General features: G+C 43.6%; 1 protein-coding gene across 4 annotated transcripts in view; it reads left to right on the top strand.

Moving 5' to 3' along the window:
• Positions 1-16,203, top strand: part of LDLRAD4 (low density lipoprotein receptor class A domain containing 4) — a 417,333-nt gene that overhangs the window by 148,151 nt on the left and 252,979 nt on the right. The window contains exon 3 of one of the 4 annotated variants that reach the window (XM_087857497.1): positions 12,138-12,227. The exons of the other annotated variants lie outside the window; for them this stretch is intronic. The gene's annotated coding sequence lies outside the window, so the exon portion shown is untranslated. The remainder of the gene's footprint in view (positions 1-12,137; positions 12,228-16,203) is intronic. 4 annotated transcript variants of the gene reach the window in all.

Consider the following 16,203-nt stretch of genomic DNA (forward strand, 5'->3'; position numbering starts at 1 on the left):
GGTGAGATGAACCTAGCACGTGTGACTTTCCTCCCCCTCAGTGCCATGGGTTAATTCATCATTATTGATAGAAGTGTTCTATCTCTATCTGTTTGTGCATCTGGTCTCCATACACACACACATACTTGTGTGTGTACCCTGTATATATAATACATAATATACAACATATAACATACCTGTAACTCTACAATTTTCATATATCACAAAGATGTATTTACCAGAGTCCTTATCTTGGGAGCTGTCTTTGGTCTTAGTTGCTATCTGTTCTCTTTTCTGGTTACCCTGCTGGTTTGTGTTGTGACTTTCTGTTCAGGTGGGGTGGAGTGTCAGTGGAGAAGGAGGAAAATGTTATACGCCATAGTTATTTTTGCCAGAGGAAGCTGTCAGTTGTATGTGTGTCCAGCAGTGAACTGGACACCAAGATGGAGAATGGGAGGGCCAAGGCAAGGCTGTACAGTGTACTTTAACCAGATGCTGATACCAGACTCAAAGATAGGGCATATGTGAACTGAAGAGCAATGACCACTCACCATTCTTCTAAGAGTAGTTTTGTCTTTTTCCATTCAGTTAAGTGCTTATGGAGCACTTCTTATTTCTGGAGCCCTGTGTTTGGAGCCAGAGTGATATGCATTTATTTTATCTTATTTTTTAAAAAGATTTTATTTATTTATTTAACAGAGAGGCCACGAGAGAGGGGACACAAGCAGCGGGAGTGGGAGAGGGAGAAGCAGGCTTCCTGCTGAGCAGGGAGCCCGATGCGGGGCTCGATCCCAGAACGCTGGGATCGTGACCTGAGCCCAAGGCAGACGCTTAACGACGGAGCCACCCAGGCGCCCCGTGATACGCATTTATTGCCCTCAAGAAGCCTGGTAGTAACAGAAAAATGAACAATATGCTGGGATAACAGGTGCTTTAAGAAAGGGCTGTGTGTGGCAGGAGCTCCCAGAGGCATGAATCCCAGGTTGGTTGTATGTGTGTATGTGTGGGGGGTGCGGGTGAGGGCGCTGCTGGCAGGGACACTCCAGCACTGGGGCTGGCCATGGCAGCTTGTGGAGTTGCTCATGATGGCTGGCACATGGGGCTTGCACTGCAGCTGGAGAGAGATGAGTGTGGGAAAAGGAGGCAGCAGCTGGGCCACGAAAGGCCATTGATGCTTCAGAGTTTGAACTATATCCTATGGACTGTGGGGAGCCACTGAGGAATGTTAAGCAGGAAAGCAGCCTGATGAGATTGGCGTTTTAGAGAGCTACGTCTCTTCCCTCAGACCTTTGATAAATGCTCTGACTACCTCTTAGTAAACATGGAAAATGAACTTCATGTTCTGTAGATAAATATCCTGTCCTTGAGTGTCTTTTCCTCAGATGACAGGCTTCTAGACACTACTGAGAGGGCTTACACAGTTAGACTGCCTCACCCCTGTCTTCTGCCTCATCTTTAAATCAGGGGTAATTGTGGAGATCATCCCTTTCAGCCCAACTCTGCTCCCGAGCCATGCTGGCTACTCGGGAGCAGGACTCACTTTAGGCTTGGAACCGTGGAGGGTTCTGGGGAGTTCTTGAGCTCTTGTCACTAGAATATGGCTCCGTTAGTATGGCATAGTTAGTACATGGACATTTTTAGTATTCAGCCAACACACTAATTAAATTCCTAGTTACAAGTGGCCTTTCACACAGGGAGCTGTGGTGATAATCTGTGTTAGTAGCATAACATTGCTCAGTAAGAGGTGAATTTTACATCCTGACCATGATTCACGGTAAGAAATAAAAGTTGCACTGTGACCCAGCACACACATACCAGTACCCACATATCTATCACTCCACAGAAGTTTCTTGAGGCAATACTCACCCTTACTTTCTGAGATATACTCTCTTTCCTTCTCTGTTAAAAAAAAATATACTGGTTATGATTCACGACATTAATTTCACAGCCCACTAGTGGGTCACAACCCAGTTTGAAGACATTGTCCTGTAGGAACTTACAGTCCTGGGTGTAATGGACTTGTGGCCTCTGCTCATCTTCTAGTGGGCACAGAGAGGAAAAGGCATCACTGAGAATCTAGGCTGGGATTAAACACTGTCATCAGTGACCCCCGTGTGAGCACATTATTTGAAAACTAGTTGTACTGCTTTTACGTACTTGAGTTGACTGTGCCGACTGTCCTTAATGATCCCCATTATGATGGTGCTCTGCGTAAGGGACTTTACACGGACCCTACATAGTTTAGTATTTGCATCACCCCTATAAGGCAAGTTTCATGATTCACAGTACTGAAAACGCAAAAGATGATGCCCTTTCCAGAGTGGCTAGAAGAAACAGCTTGGAATGGTCCAGGGAGCTGGCCATTTTCTGTGAATTGGGCCTCACCTTGTTTTTAGATGTGGGTGGTGTCTACTTCATGGTTTTTGATCGTTCTACCTTTTCTCATCAGATTATGCTAACAAGATTTTCAGACTGAGCTAGTGGCTCCCAGGTTTTGCTCTCCTTGAGAAACCAGGTTCTAGCAGTGGGAGGTAGAGATGGCTGCAGAGAAGGCTCTCCTCCATTGGGATTTAGATGGCTGTGGAAGTTGCTGCCTATGTTCATCTTAATTTGATGCTTCATGGGAACAGTCTACGGAGAAACTGAGATGGAGGACCCAGGTCTGTGAAATGCTGCTGAGGACCCAGGTCTGTGAAAACAATGCTGTCTCCTGTGCTCTAAGATTGGGGCTGTCCCCAGAGGCATGGCATTCCATACCCTGCTGCTGCTGGATTCCAAGCCACAATTTTATATTGTGTCTGCTGTGTCGCTTCAGACTGTCATAATCTCCTGTATAAACACTGTGAGTAATGACTGGTGTGCCTTCCACTAGGCAGACTGAGTCTGTAAGAACCTAGATTCAAGGAGCTGCTCAATTAGGAAGAAAACATCTTTTTACTAATGCATATATTTTTATTTATGAGGGAAGATTCATGATAGGATTCCCTAAAACATTAGGAATTTCTTAATTTCTTTTATGTTTAAAAGAGCACGACATTTAGCCCAATTTTATACTCTGCTTGAGGCCCAACTCTGAATAACTTTTCATGATATCTGAGCCATAATTTCTGGGACAATGAGTTGAACTGGATGATGATATCTAAAAGCATTTCCTATTCCAAAATTCCAGAGTTATGTTCAAGTGTTAGAAATTAGCTTAGTTCACCATACAGTTCATTGTACTGTTGAATTTAGTAGATATTTCCACGTGCAATATCCAGGGACACTACTGGGTAAGGCCAGTCCTAGCCCTCTGGAAGTTCTAATGAACATATTCATTATGTACTTGGCCTTCGTAGGGTAGACCTGAAGGTTGTCCTCTCTACCACAGTCACATTGGTGGTAAACATAAAAGATGGTAATGTTTTTCCCCCCATTTAGCCATATTTTTACGTACCCTTTGAGAGGGGGAAGGATTTGTTTGTCAGCAGTATCTTTTGCTGAACATTAAGCTAAATTCTGAGGGAAAGTGCCAATTAAAAAGTCTTGCCCTTGGGACTATTAGAATGTAGTGAAGGAAACAAGATAAATGCAAGACAGCACAAGACAAGATGCAGAGAACACAAACAGCACACAACAAGTAATTATTATATATATGTTAATTACTAGCAGCTGTACAGAGCTGGTGTATCAGTGATGGGAAATGCTAGAATATTTGGTATTGAGAATCCAAGGCATTCCTGAGGGGTGGCTGAAAAACTGATATGAGATAGATACTGCAGCCTGTTTTCTCCTCACTCACCTGGGCTATGGAGAGGACGTTGAATAAGACATTTCCTTCAAAATACGGAATTTATAGTCTAGTCCAGTAGTTGGTGAATTATAGCTCACAGGCCACATCCTGGCTAGCACTTGTTTGTATAAATAAAGTTTTATTGGAACACATCACACTTGTTGATGTGTATGTGGTGGCTGCTTTCATGCCGTAATGACAAAGGTGAGGAGTAGAGACAGAGACTATGCGCCTTGCAAAGCCATTTACCATGTGGCCTTCTGGTGGAAGTTTGCTGGCCCTGCTCCAGTTGCTTCTTCATGTAAACACAAAGTAAACAAACACAGGTACACAATAAATATCTGCAACTGATTCTCTGGCTAGGGTCTCACAGACTAACAGATTTCCATGGAGCTGGGTGTAAGCACGACTCTGCATTTATTCCCAATTATTTTTATCTTTTTTAATGGAACACTTAACAGCTCACACCCCTTTGGCATCCTCTACTGCAGCTGTTTAATTTGTTATTGTGTGTGTGTGTGTGTGTGTGTGTTCTCTTTTAAACAAATGCAGAAATCCCTCATTTTGACTTTATTTTCTTATCACAGCAGTTGTAGCGCTCTGGCTTCCTGTGCTTTGGGAACCTAAAAAGCAACTGAGTCTCAAACTAACTCATGGCTTTTTTTAAAGTTTGTGTGTGACATTATATACGCATGTATAAATAAATATATGTATATTTTTGCCTCATTGGAATGAAAACGTATCACAGACTGTATGTGCGAAGTTTTCTTTGGCTGCCTGCAGGACTTACAGGACTGCGCAAAATGCTGAGCTCTCTTTGTTGCTTGGGTGCTGACTAATCAAAGAATTGATTTTTTTTCCCATTTACATTTTTTGAATCAGAAGATTGTTTTTCAAGTAAGCTTGAAACATAATTCAATGATTTATAGTTGAATTCTTTGCTCATATTTTAGTTTTCAAAGGTTAGTTTATGTTATGCTTTTTGAAGAACGAGATACAAAATATATTTAATGAAACAAACTGAAATAGTTCCCTTTTTATACATAGGCAAAAGGGAGATTACTTAAAATAGAAAATCAGGGATTTGCTTTTGAGTAACACTGGCATTCTACGTGGTTTAAAATTATTTTGTGGTTTAGTATAGAAATAAACATTACTTTTGTATTACTCTGCATACTTTTAGCTGAAATGTAGAGCCTACTGTTACTCTGTGTATTTTCTATTAGGCTAGGAATTTTAAGGCTAGCTGAGTTATTTCCTTATAATTGTAGAGTTTTTCCAAAATTACCTCTTACGTCCTTTAAAATGACACAGGGAGTTCTGTTCTTCTTTGATCATACACCTGTATTTATTTATTTATTTATTAATTTTTGTGGTTTTTTGTATGTTTTATTTATTTTATTTTTTATTATAATATGTTAGTCACCATACAATACATCATTAGTTTTTGATGAGTGTTCCATGATTCATTGTTTGCGTATAACACCCAGTGCTCCATGCAATACGTGCCCTCCCTAGTACCCGTCACCGGGCTAGCCCATCCCATACATCTGTATTTATAAATAAGTATTTCATACATTTTCCACAACTAGTTTGTGTAGAATTATGTAGAATTTGCTTTTTACCTTTTTAAAGAAATCAGATTTGGAGAGACAATCATGGTTCCCCTGATGATTATACATAAATGTTGACTATTTTGTTACCTTTTTATCCATGCAGGATTGTCCCTAGAGGCAGTGGAAACAGGTAGAGGGATGACAGATAAAGCATGACTTGATTCCTCTTCAGCTCCCAACACCATGCTGTCTGTTTCAGAGGCCTGGCCTGGGGGTGGACTGATGGCTGGAGGTGGGAATAAGCTGCTCTTATGGGAATGGCTGTAGCCTCCATTTTTGGTCAGTTGAGAAAATTCTAGAGCCAAACTCATTGGAGTCTGGATTCTCACTACTCAGATGTGGTTCAAGGAGCAGAATCATCAGCATCCTCTGGGAGCTAGTTAGAAATGAGAAATGGAGAATCTCAGACCCTGCCCCAGACCTGCTGAACTAGAATTTGCATTTCGCCATGGTCCCCATGGGATCCATGAGCACCTTAAACTTTGGGAAGCTCTGCTCTAGATCATTGGTCTCCCAGAGTGGTCAAGCATCAAAATAGCCTTTGGAGCAACGATAGAATCCTGGTCGCAGCCTCTGAGATATTGATTTACTGGGTCTGGGATGATCTCGCTGCCCAGCCAGACGGGGGAAACCTCGGTCTGAAATATTTCACCTCTGGTTGGTAAAGGGATGTTTGAGGACGTGAATCACTTGCTGAGTGGGCGTCTGGAGTTCGCAGCTGCTGTTGGTCCCGCAGTCTAGCTTACTGTGAGCTTCCCTTTCTCTGAGACTCTGTCCCTGAGTGGACATGTCATTCTTGGAGAGTCTGTGGAGGCCTGCAGGCAGTTGGACTGGTGTGCTAGCACTGTTTGCATCTCCAGCTGATGGAATGGAGATTTGCAGGCAGTCTAGCTCCCCAGTCTCCATTCCCTTCTCATCCAGTTCCCATGGAAACAGATTGCAGGAAAACTGGGCATGGTGCTATCTTTACCCTGTTTTTGGCGATCCGAGGTCTGTTGCCATGGGAACTAGAAGGGAAAGGATGGTAGTAGAGTAGCTAGACTGCTTTTAAATTTCAATGGCAGCCTTCGTCCTCACTATAAAACCCTCTTTTGCCCAAGTTTACCTCTAGGCCAGGGGCCCATGTGGCTCTGCATGTAGCTGTGACTCAGCTGTGGGGGGAGTGGGTGGAGAAGGAGGGGAAAAATGGAGCTCTTAAAATACCCTTGCAATGCCAATCATTTCCTTTTCTTCCAAGAAGCCATTTTTAGGTGTTGGTATAAGTTATTTAAATGTCATCTTTAGCTATTATTTCTTGTATGGTTTTATTGAACATAATAACATGTTTTTATTCAAAGGAAGTGAAGAGATGAATCATTTCAATAAGAGTGATTTCTCTGATGTGGGGAATCCCTATGGTTAGTGGGTGTACAGTAAATATTGACGGCATGTTGGGGTAGGAATGAGGGTCTAGTGAGGTGAAAGGGGGGCCAGGCTAACAGGGTGGATGTGTGGGTTAGATGGGGATATTTTGGCCTGTGGTCAGGAAGAAGTGATGAAATGTACCTGATGTTGACCTACTTAAGTATTCGAAAATGAAAATATTGATTTCTAATCTAATAGGCCCTAGATTTTAACTCTTTGAGTGTTCAGCCACACAGTGGAGGTGAATGCGTCCCCTTGAGGTTCTCTATTTTTCTTACCCCTTCCCCCTGTCTTTTTTTTTTTTAAACTTTCTTACAGCCTGGTCAACTGACCTCACCTTTACTGCACTTCCCAAGGGTTACACAACTACAGGCAATATCATTCCTGCCCTTCCTCCCATTTACTGCCTTAACTTTTTTTGGAAGGCCAGTTAGATTTTCTGATGCCATATACATGCATTTCATATATTTTCTCCCTCAGTCAACAGCACTGCCTTACAGTTTTATTAATGCCCCATTTGACAGATGAGTAGATTGAGGCTTACAGAGGTTGTGTAAGCTGCCCAAGTAGTGTGTGGCAGGCTGCTCAGCAGAATTGTCACTCTAAGCCCCTTCTGTTTGATCCCAAGGCCATGTTTACTTCTCTGAGCACAGCACCCCCACAGAGTGAGTGGCTGTGTCAGTGCCAAGGGGTACTGCAGAGCTCCTGACTGCTGTAGTTCATCATTTAATTGGAGCCTCTCTTAGCACCCACCTCTCCCACCCCCCATCCTCTCTATCATTTCTTCCAGGTAGCCAGCCCAGATAAACAGGCAGCTCCATGCTTTTTGACATTAGTCTTGTGTATTTATTATATATGGGTATTTCCTCTTTCAAATGTATTTGTCAACATGTTTAGTTTTTAAGTCAAAATGGACAACATTTAGTTTTGATGATTGCATGCTTCCTCTCGAATATTTGGGGGACAATGGCCTAAAGAGAGTATTTTGGTGAAAAGCAGCAACAGCTTGCTTTCCTGTGAGGAACAAAATTAAATCCTCATTCTTGCTGTTTGAAGGAACTAATTTACTCACTAGACTATGGAAAGGTGGGGAGTAGGGTGATGTTGTTGTACACTGTGGTAAAGTCTCTTCCTGCCTTCCCACCTTATGGTCCCTGCCACCTGTGCTTCCCTTCTGTCCTGTCAGATATGTGGAGGTAGGAGGCCCGGCTTCTATCTGTAGAAGCTAGCGGAGGGCTCCCAACTGCAGAGCAGAGGTTAGAATGAGTCAGTCCCTACTTGTTGATTCCAGAGGGGAAGGGAATAAATAAGGGCTAGATTTTGAGAAGGAAGATGGAAAAACGGAAGGAAGATGCTGTTTTAAATGCAGAGAAAGTTGCCTGTCAGGTTGGTGAGGTCCATGGTGTACTTGGATCATGAAAGGCCTCACAGACACTGTGTAACTTAACTTTGGCAATGAACAGTGACTTCAGGTTTCAAATTTGATGGTTAAAATTTCATCTTGCTGCCAGAGTTCTGCAGTCTTCTTTGGTGGCATCCCAAGAATTCTCTTGTCCAGATCTGATGATGGACTTATAAGGCAGACTGACTCAGCATCAAGGATAGTGATGCTGGGTTGAGAACACTATTCAGAATGAGATAGTTCCCATAGCTGCCAGTAAGTGCGTCTAAAGCTGAGCAAACTCAGCAAACTTGCAAACACATGGCCTCCGGTGCTGTAGGAGACTGCTTGCGATCGCACTGGGCTTGTGGAGGGGCCAGTTCTATATTATAGGAGGGCATGTTCCTGCTGCCCCCTGGGCTGCTTGGCGGGACACACAGTACCTGTCTGTAGTGCTTTCCCCCATGAATAACACTCGTCTGCTTTTACTGTGTGAGAGCACACGCATAGGTCTTTGTTACCAAGGCAGCGGAAATTGGTCTAATGAACTCTTTCTGCTTGGCTGGAGGCCTCCAGAACACACAGGGACAGGGTTTGTGTAGTGCCATTAGTTAAATACCAGGCAGCCTTTCCCCCGAATTCTCTGTCCCCTTCAACAGCTGCTCTTCAGGACAGATGCACTTTCATGGCTCTGCCTCATCCAGCCTTCCAGGAAGATGTGAAACTCTATCAGTGTTTCCCTAATATATGTGGAATCAGGCACTGCTCGTCAAATGGCTTGGTGTGCTGGGGCCTCTCACAGATGTAGCGTTCATTAGTGTGTGTAACTGTACCACCGAGAGCTCGTTTGTCACACTCTCAGACTGGTTGCTGCCGGTGACATCAGCTCCGGGGGCCAACCTCAGACGGTACCATTTTGTGTTATGTCCTTCAGACATCTGCTGAAATGTTCATCTCCTTGGATTCCTGTGATCCGATTAAGTTGTTCCACCAACAATAACTGGGCTAAATGAGTTCTGTTTCCAGAATTTGGTATGTCTCAAATGGCAAGTTTTCTTGGTTGAATTCCAAGTCATTCTTGAAAGGTTGGTCTAGAGATTGTCTTTTCACTCTCACATGAGAACGTGTGTTTTCTCTAAGGTAGTCAGGGGATCTATGTTCTTCCTAGGATGGCGTTTGACACGCTATATAACACTTCTTTTTTTGGTTCTCTTAAATGATAGAAACAACACTGTTTTGAAAGGAAGTTTAAGTTCTAAGAGGATGTGAGATAGGTCTGTGTCTATGTCTGCTGTGCAGACTATAGGAAGGAACTGTTTTCTCTTTCTGGAGGTAAGTGGGACTTCTAAATTTCGTTGTAATGGACGTATTCAGGCAGTAAGGAGTCTTTCTGCCAGGGCACAAATTGCTAAACAATTGTGTGTGTGTGTCCCACATTTGCATCTACATTAAATGAGCAGTAGACTCTGCTGGCTGCTGTCAGAGCCTTACCGGCCCCAGGGGTTGGGGAGATGCCTGTCTGGGCTCCCTGTATATCTCTCATCTCTCATGCCTTGTCCCAGACAACACGGACTTTTCTTTGGAAATATCCAATCAAAATATTCCTATTTTTGGAGTATTCCTATCCAACACTCCCCACCTCAAACTGGATATTGAGTGGTAAAAAATTACAAAACAGAGGGGTGCCTGATGGGTTCAGTCGGTGGAGCATGCAACTCTTGGTCTTGGGGTTGTACATTTGAGCCCCATGTTGGGTGTAGACATTACTTAAGAAAGATAAAATCTTAAAACAAATTATAAAGCAGAAAGTTATCTTTTCCTAAAGGAATATATTTTTCAGAAAATGAATATGAGCAAATAAGACAAACCACGTAATGAAAATTCAGATATTCCCTGTGTGTTTTGATTAAAGATGCACATGTGGAGCTGGCCTGGAGCTTCGTACACAAGGGAAGTTTAGGAAACCTTCGCTGATGCAAGTGACTAAAATTATATAGATCATTCATTTCTGTAGGGCGTATTGGCTGTTTTATTGTCGATCCATTTTTATTATCTTTTAAAGTGTTGATGTTTCTGTTCCAGCACCTCCTGTTACGTAGAAGAGTGCTGGATTTATCACGCTGTTGGGAGGGGTTGGTAGGATGTCCTCTGTGTGCAGAGTATCGTTCTTGGGGCCTTATGGAAGTTTGAGAAATGCATGTAAAGGGCTTAAAAAGTCAGCATTTTACAAAGGGAATGAACGAAATGGGGAAAAGGAAGGAAGAAAGATTGGAAGATTGGACCCTGCATGATTATATTCTGGCAAAGGCACGTAAAACCTTGGTTAAATTTATTTATTACTGTCTATTGCTGTTTTTTCAATTTGATATTTCAATATGAAACATGAAAAAATTGAGTACCAAGAGGCTCTTTTTCCTTTTCAAGGCAAGTTTCTTTTTTGTCACTTTTTTCTTCTACTGTTCTACCACATTTCATACCAAATATCTCACCCACACATTTTGTCTAATTTTGTATCCTTTCCCCTGATCCTTTCTGTTATGAATTTTAGCTGATACGAAATGATTTTAAGCTTAGATTTTTCTCTCTCACGAACTTTAAGAAACCAAGACAACCAACTGAGGAACTATGAGAGGAGATGGCATCTTTTGCCCAGTTAGCTCTGATGAAAAACTGGAAAAGGGTACGTGGGGGATATTCTTTGAAGACCTAATTTATCAGTCTGCTGAGGTGAGTTGTAATCACTGTAGCAACTATCATGTCTTTACCATTCATTAGAGACCAGCGTTCTGTATCTGTTTCCTCATTTCTATGAGGGAGGTTCCGTCGTTGCTTCTATTTTACAGATGAGGAAACTGAAGACCAAAGGGGTTAAGTAACTGCTAACATCACCCAGAGTCCAAAATGAGATGAACCCAAGGTAGTCCAACTCAGAGCCCGGCCTTTTGTCCTCCGGCCTCTTTGTGTATGAAGTTCTCATTTGAGTGTGTTTTGAATGGTGGATGGGCTGGCCCTGCCTGGGCCCCAGACTCCCAGCTGGAACTTCCCTTACAGAGTGCCCTGGGGCCAGCAGTCTCTTTGTACATCATGCCCTTGGTACTTTGTGCAGCCCATGCAGAGTGACAAGGAGGTGATCAAGCTGAAGCTCAGATGCGATTCAGTGTACAACCAGCATTTATTGGGCATCTGCTGTATTCTCGGCCCCATGGTTGTCAATGCCGAGGATACAAAGATCAGCGAAAGGTTTCCGTTAGGAAATACCTCCATAAACGCTATAGACACCTTGGGGACAGGAACTAGGTTTGTTTTGCTCATTCCTGTCTCCCCATCACCTAAAATAATACCTTGCTAGAGTAATAATCCCACAAAGAGCTATTGAAATGCTGAATGGGAGAATACAGCTTGTACAGTGTTCCGTAGGCCAGAGAGCAGGCAGGGGTAGTCATGGGCAAGGCCTAAGTGTTTGATGGAAGGCTGCTTTTAGCTGGGGAAGGAAAGTGGTTGGTGTGGGATGCTGTGAGTGCCAGAGCTGGCAGAGCAGGCACTGCTGGGTGATGAAGGCATCGGGGAGCACGTATGAGGAGGACAAACACTTTCATACGAACAGCTCGTCAGTCCCCTCATTCTTCTACCCTCACCAAAGGAACCAGAGGACAGCTCCCCTTCCTTACTGCTCACGCTTGGTAGTTTCCTATGGGGCCCCTTTTTCTTGGCTGTCATGCGCACTGAAAGCTAATTTTATCTGAAGACAATTGGGATGGCGGAGAGTGCTAGGTGGGAGCATCTTAGAGCCCAGCTTCTTGGTGTGGCCAGTCTGTATGTCTTGCACCGGCCTGGGAGGGATAGCCATTTCTCCACAGCCATCTTCTGCTTGCCTGATGTTCACAGCTGAGCTGAGCATGATGTGCTCAGACTAGGTCAGGTAACGTTCAGTGCACATTCTGATTCTGTGCCAAGCCCCTGACCCTTCCTTGCCTTTTCTTTTCAGCATGTTGGTAGTGTGACCATAGGCCAGTTTGGGCCTGGGGAAGTGGAAATCGTCTCAGGATTCCCTGATCTCCATTGGCCGTTGGTACAGGTGTGTGCTGCACCCCTTCCTTAGCTTCTCCCTTTTGACCAGTTTGTGTGTACGGGAGAACTTGGAGCCTGGGCCTAGACTGACACCTGGTTTCCTTCCCAGTGCTGCCTTTATCATCACAGTAAGTTTCAGCGCATTCCCTCCCCTCCCTGAGCCTCAGTCTCCTCCATAAAACGAAGGGGTGGGGTAGATGACCTCTTAGGGCTTCCGTTGTTCCTAAATAGTATGAGAAGATAGTTATACACCTACTGAACCACTAGGGACAGTTATCCTACTGACTTAATTGGGGAGAAACCTTCTCCAGTTTGGTTGGAGGAGAGCCTGCAACTATAGATCCTTCAGGATTTATCAAGTGTCATATTTGTCCAAGTGACATTTTAAAGGATTTTCTGATGTAATTGCCACTTTTTTTCTTTTGCAGCTTGTGTGTATATTTGAAATGAGTGTTTGAGATTTTGTACTTGCTTCCTAAAATGGTGGAGCTGTCTGGAGCCCGTCAAGCTCCTACCCAGGGCTAGGATGGCTTTATAGCTCTTATAACACAACCTCAAATTGTTTTATACCCTTGAATCATAGAAATTAAAAGTAGTGTGAAGTATCTACATCGCCCCAATCCAGCCTCCCCTGGTTACAGGCAGCTCATTTCCCTGACTTGTTCTCAGACTTGGGTTTATGTGCAGATTTTCTGTGCTTGGTCATTATATTCTTTGCATACACCTTGTCCTGTCTCCCTTGACCAGAGACAGGGCCACAGGAGAATACTCAGGATCAGAAGGGACCTCGAGTTTCATGTTCTCACTTTATAAATGAGAAAGTGGGAGCCTGACAGGCTGAGGGACTTGACCAAGTCCTGTAAGTGGGCCCCAAACCAGGGGAAGGATGCCCTGTCTGGTATTCTCTGCCCCATGGCTGCCTTGAGGGTAGGGGCCATGTTTTTTCCAAGGACATACTTTTTTGCTATTAGGAAATGTTGAGACTCATGGACACTTGCCAAGGTCCAGACTCTCTGTTGGCGAGGTAGAGGAGCTCACGTGGGGGAAGTGTGACGTCTCTCTCCCAGGGTGACACCTGATTCAAACTCTGGTTGGAAATAGATCCTCAGGTTTCTTCTCTCTACTTTTTCTCACACCTGTCTTGCTGAAAGTCCATTATCACTTTAAACTTAAGTGAACCAGCCAGTAGTTGAGATTTTTTTTCAGTAAGCAGTGCAGTGGAAACTCTTAATGTGTTAATTTTAATGTTTTGATTTCTTCTTCTTTTTTTTTGGGTCAAGATTAGAGCTTTCTCTTCATCTCTCAGTGTTCCTTTTTCCCTAGGACTTCTTTGGTGGGTAGAGCAGTGACAGATCATCAGACACAGGCGTGGGTCCTCAACTCCCTGAGTCCCTTCGGCCTGGAGCCCGTTCCGGCTGCTCAGTCTAGCCATCACCTAGGTAACCGACACCGAGCCAGTAAAGCAGTCTGTCCACATTGAGAGGAAATAAAAAATGAAACTGCAGTGTTTATTCCTTATGCACTACCAATTTTTTGGATGTTACTGGATTTTTAAAAAAGGGGGTTTTACTTTGCTTCTGAGTTTTGGCCTTTGCGCCCAGTGTGTGACCCTAATGTTTCCTGAATTGCGTGTATCTATTTTTGCAGTGTAGTTTTGTGAAAGCTGTGATCTGATGAGTGCAGTTTTCATTCCCCAGTGATTCCTAGGAGACTGCATTTCATGTAAGTTTTTATGAAATAAGTGGTAAAGCAAACATATTCTACAGCTTATTTGGTTAGGTTTTGTGGGTGTTCATTTTTTAAAATGTGTCCCTTCCTGTGGGGATGTTTTTCCGTTTGGTGTGCTCTATTTCCTTAGTAACTGTTGCTCTGTTATGGGAGGGACTTAATGACATTTTTCAAGTGCAATATTGAATTAATTTATTTTCTGGTTAGGCCTACCCATCTTCCCCAGTATAAATAGAACGTGTGTGTGTGTGTGTGTGTGTGTGTGTGCGCGCGCGTAGAAGACAGGATGATGTTAGCCTGCTTGCTGTAGTGGGGGCTCTTCAATGTGTGGTTCAGGATTACCCTGTGAACTCGCATCCTGGGTAAATTGCCTCTCTCTCTTTACTCTTTCTTCATTTTCTCCCCCTTGATTTCCCTGATTTGAATATTGTCGGGTTTAAGACATTTCGGTTTAGGGAATTTAGGCTTACCTGATGTTTAGAGGTAGAATGGGAAGAACAGGGGCAAGAGACACAGGCATTAGTCCTGACTCCCCTGCACGATAGTTTTTGGCATTAAGTTATCTAACCTCTTTAGGGTTAGAGTTTTCTCTCTGTGGTTTGAGGGGGTTTAAAGCAATGTCCTCTAAGGGCCTCTACTGGATAGGATGTTCTGTGAAGTCTGAGTGCAGTGGAAATTATTGCTGGTAATCACTGTCTCACCTTGACCAGTGGGTGGTAGGAAAAGCCCTCCCAGTTCACAGGCTCAGAGCCAGTACCGTAGAGTAGCCTCTCAGCCATGAAGTGCTGCCTTCAGCTCACTGCTTCGGGTGGGTTCGTCTTGGAAGTGTTTGCCGAACCCTTCCGTGTGTACCCCTCTGAACACTGATGGCCTTCATCCACTCTTCCATTCGTTTAGCAGACACAGGCATCAGGCATTGTCTTAGCTGCTGAGAGGAAATGGAAAGTCAGCCAATCACTGTCCTTGTCCTCATGGCACTTACAGTCCAGCGGGAGAGATGGGTGCTAAGTGATCAGGGCCCCTGCATGCAGCCATGACTACGCCTAGCCGGGCTCTTAATTTAGCCTGGGGGATGATCAAGGAAGCCTCTTCGATGAAGGTCATTTGAGCTGAGATTGGAAGGTGAGCAGAATCATGAGCAGGAGCCATGGGAGAGGGTTAGGTGGGAAAAATGGATGAGGTACCATTTGTTCTGTTTCTCTGCCATTTTGCTGATTCTTGGTTGGTTATTAAGCTGTGAAAGCAGGTGTGCCTTGCCTCTGCTATTTCTGGGTCCTGATCATCTACCTCTGTCCCCCAGCCTGTTGGGTCATCTGACACTTTCTTACTGAGGGTGACTGGGTTCCTGGCCCAGTCTTGGATGATTGGGTCCCTTACTGAACAGAACAAAGTCTCCAGGTCCTGGGCACCCTCCCCTCTTTTTTGTATATTTCTAGAAAGGGTATCTGTGTTGTTAGTGGCTATTAAGAAAACATATTATGTCAGAGTTAAATTTTAACTTAAAAATTGCATTTATGGAGACTGAGTGTATGCAGGAATATAAACGTTATACATTAATAAGATAAAACAGTTGTGTCCCTCTGGTCTTTATTGGGAACCACACACATCATGCCCTAAAAATCCATGCCTGAAACCCCAAAATGCGCTGTTACACACCTGTCACCATACTTTTAAAAGAAGTAAAGAATTGGTGAGTGTGATAAAGATGGGAAAAAAATTGTTTTTTTCTATTTTTGTCTACATTTGCCTTAGTCCTTCCCATAGCCATTTGAAATGTGATGCAGGATGCTTGATTTTTTTTTTTTTTTTTTTTTAAAGTGAGGTAGCAGGATGCCTGGGTGGCTCAGTCAGTTAAGTGCCTTCACTCAGGTCATGATCCCAGGGCCCTGGGATGGAGTCCTGCATTGGGCTCCTTGCTCAGTGGGGAGCCTGCTTCTCCCTCTGCCTGCCACTCCCTCTGCTTGTGCTCTCTCTCTCTCTCTCTTCTTGGACAAATAAATCAATAAAATCTTAAAAAAAAAAAGTGAGGTAGCATACCTTTTGCAATGAAACAAAATAAAATAAACGGAAAGCCCGAGTAAAACAACAACAAACACCTTACCACACTTCAAATTGCCTCTGAATTTAGAAACAGAGGACAGATAAAGGCTAGCATTTCTGTGCACTGAAAGTACCATAGCAAAGGGCAGAGAAAATTAAGGTTTTATAGGGCAGATGGGTTTTTGTTTTTTTCTGGCAATTTCATTTCCTGAAAT

This window comes from Ursus americanus, chromosome 30 (genome assembly GCF_024610735.1).
Source record: "Ursus americanus isolate L20-20 chromosome 30, mUrsAme1.1.p, whole genome shotgun sequence".
Classification (NCBI taxonomy): Eukaryota; Metazoa; Chordata; class Mammalia; order Carnivora; family Ursidae; genus Ursus; species Ursus americanus.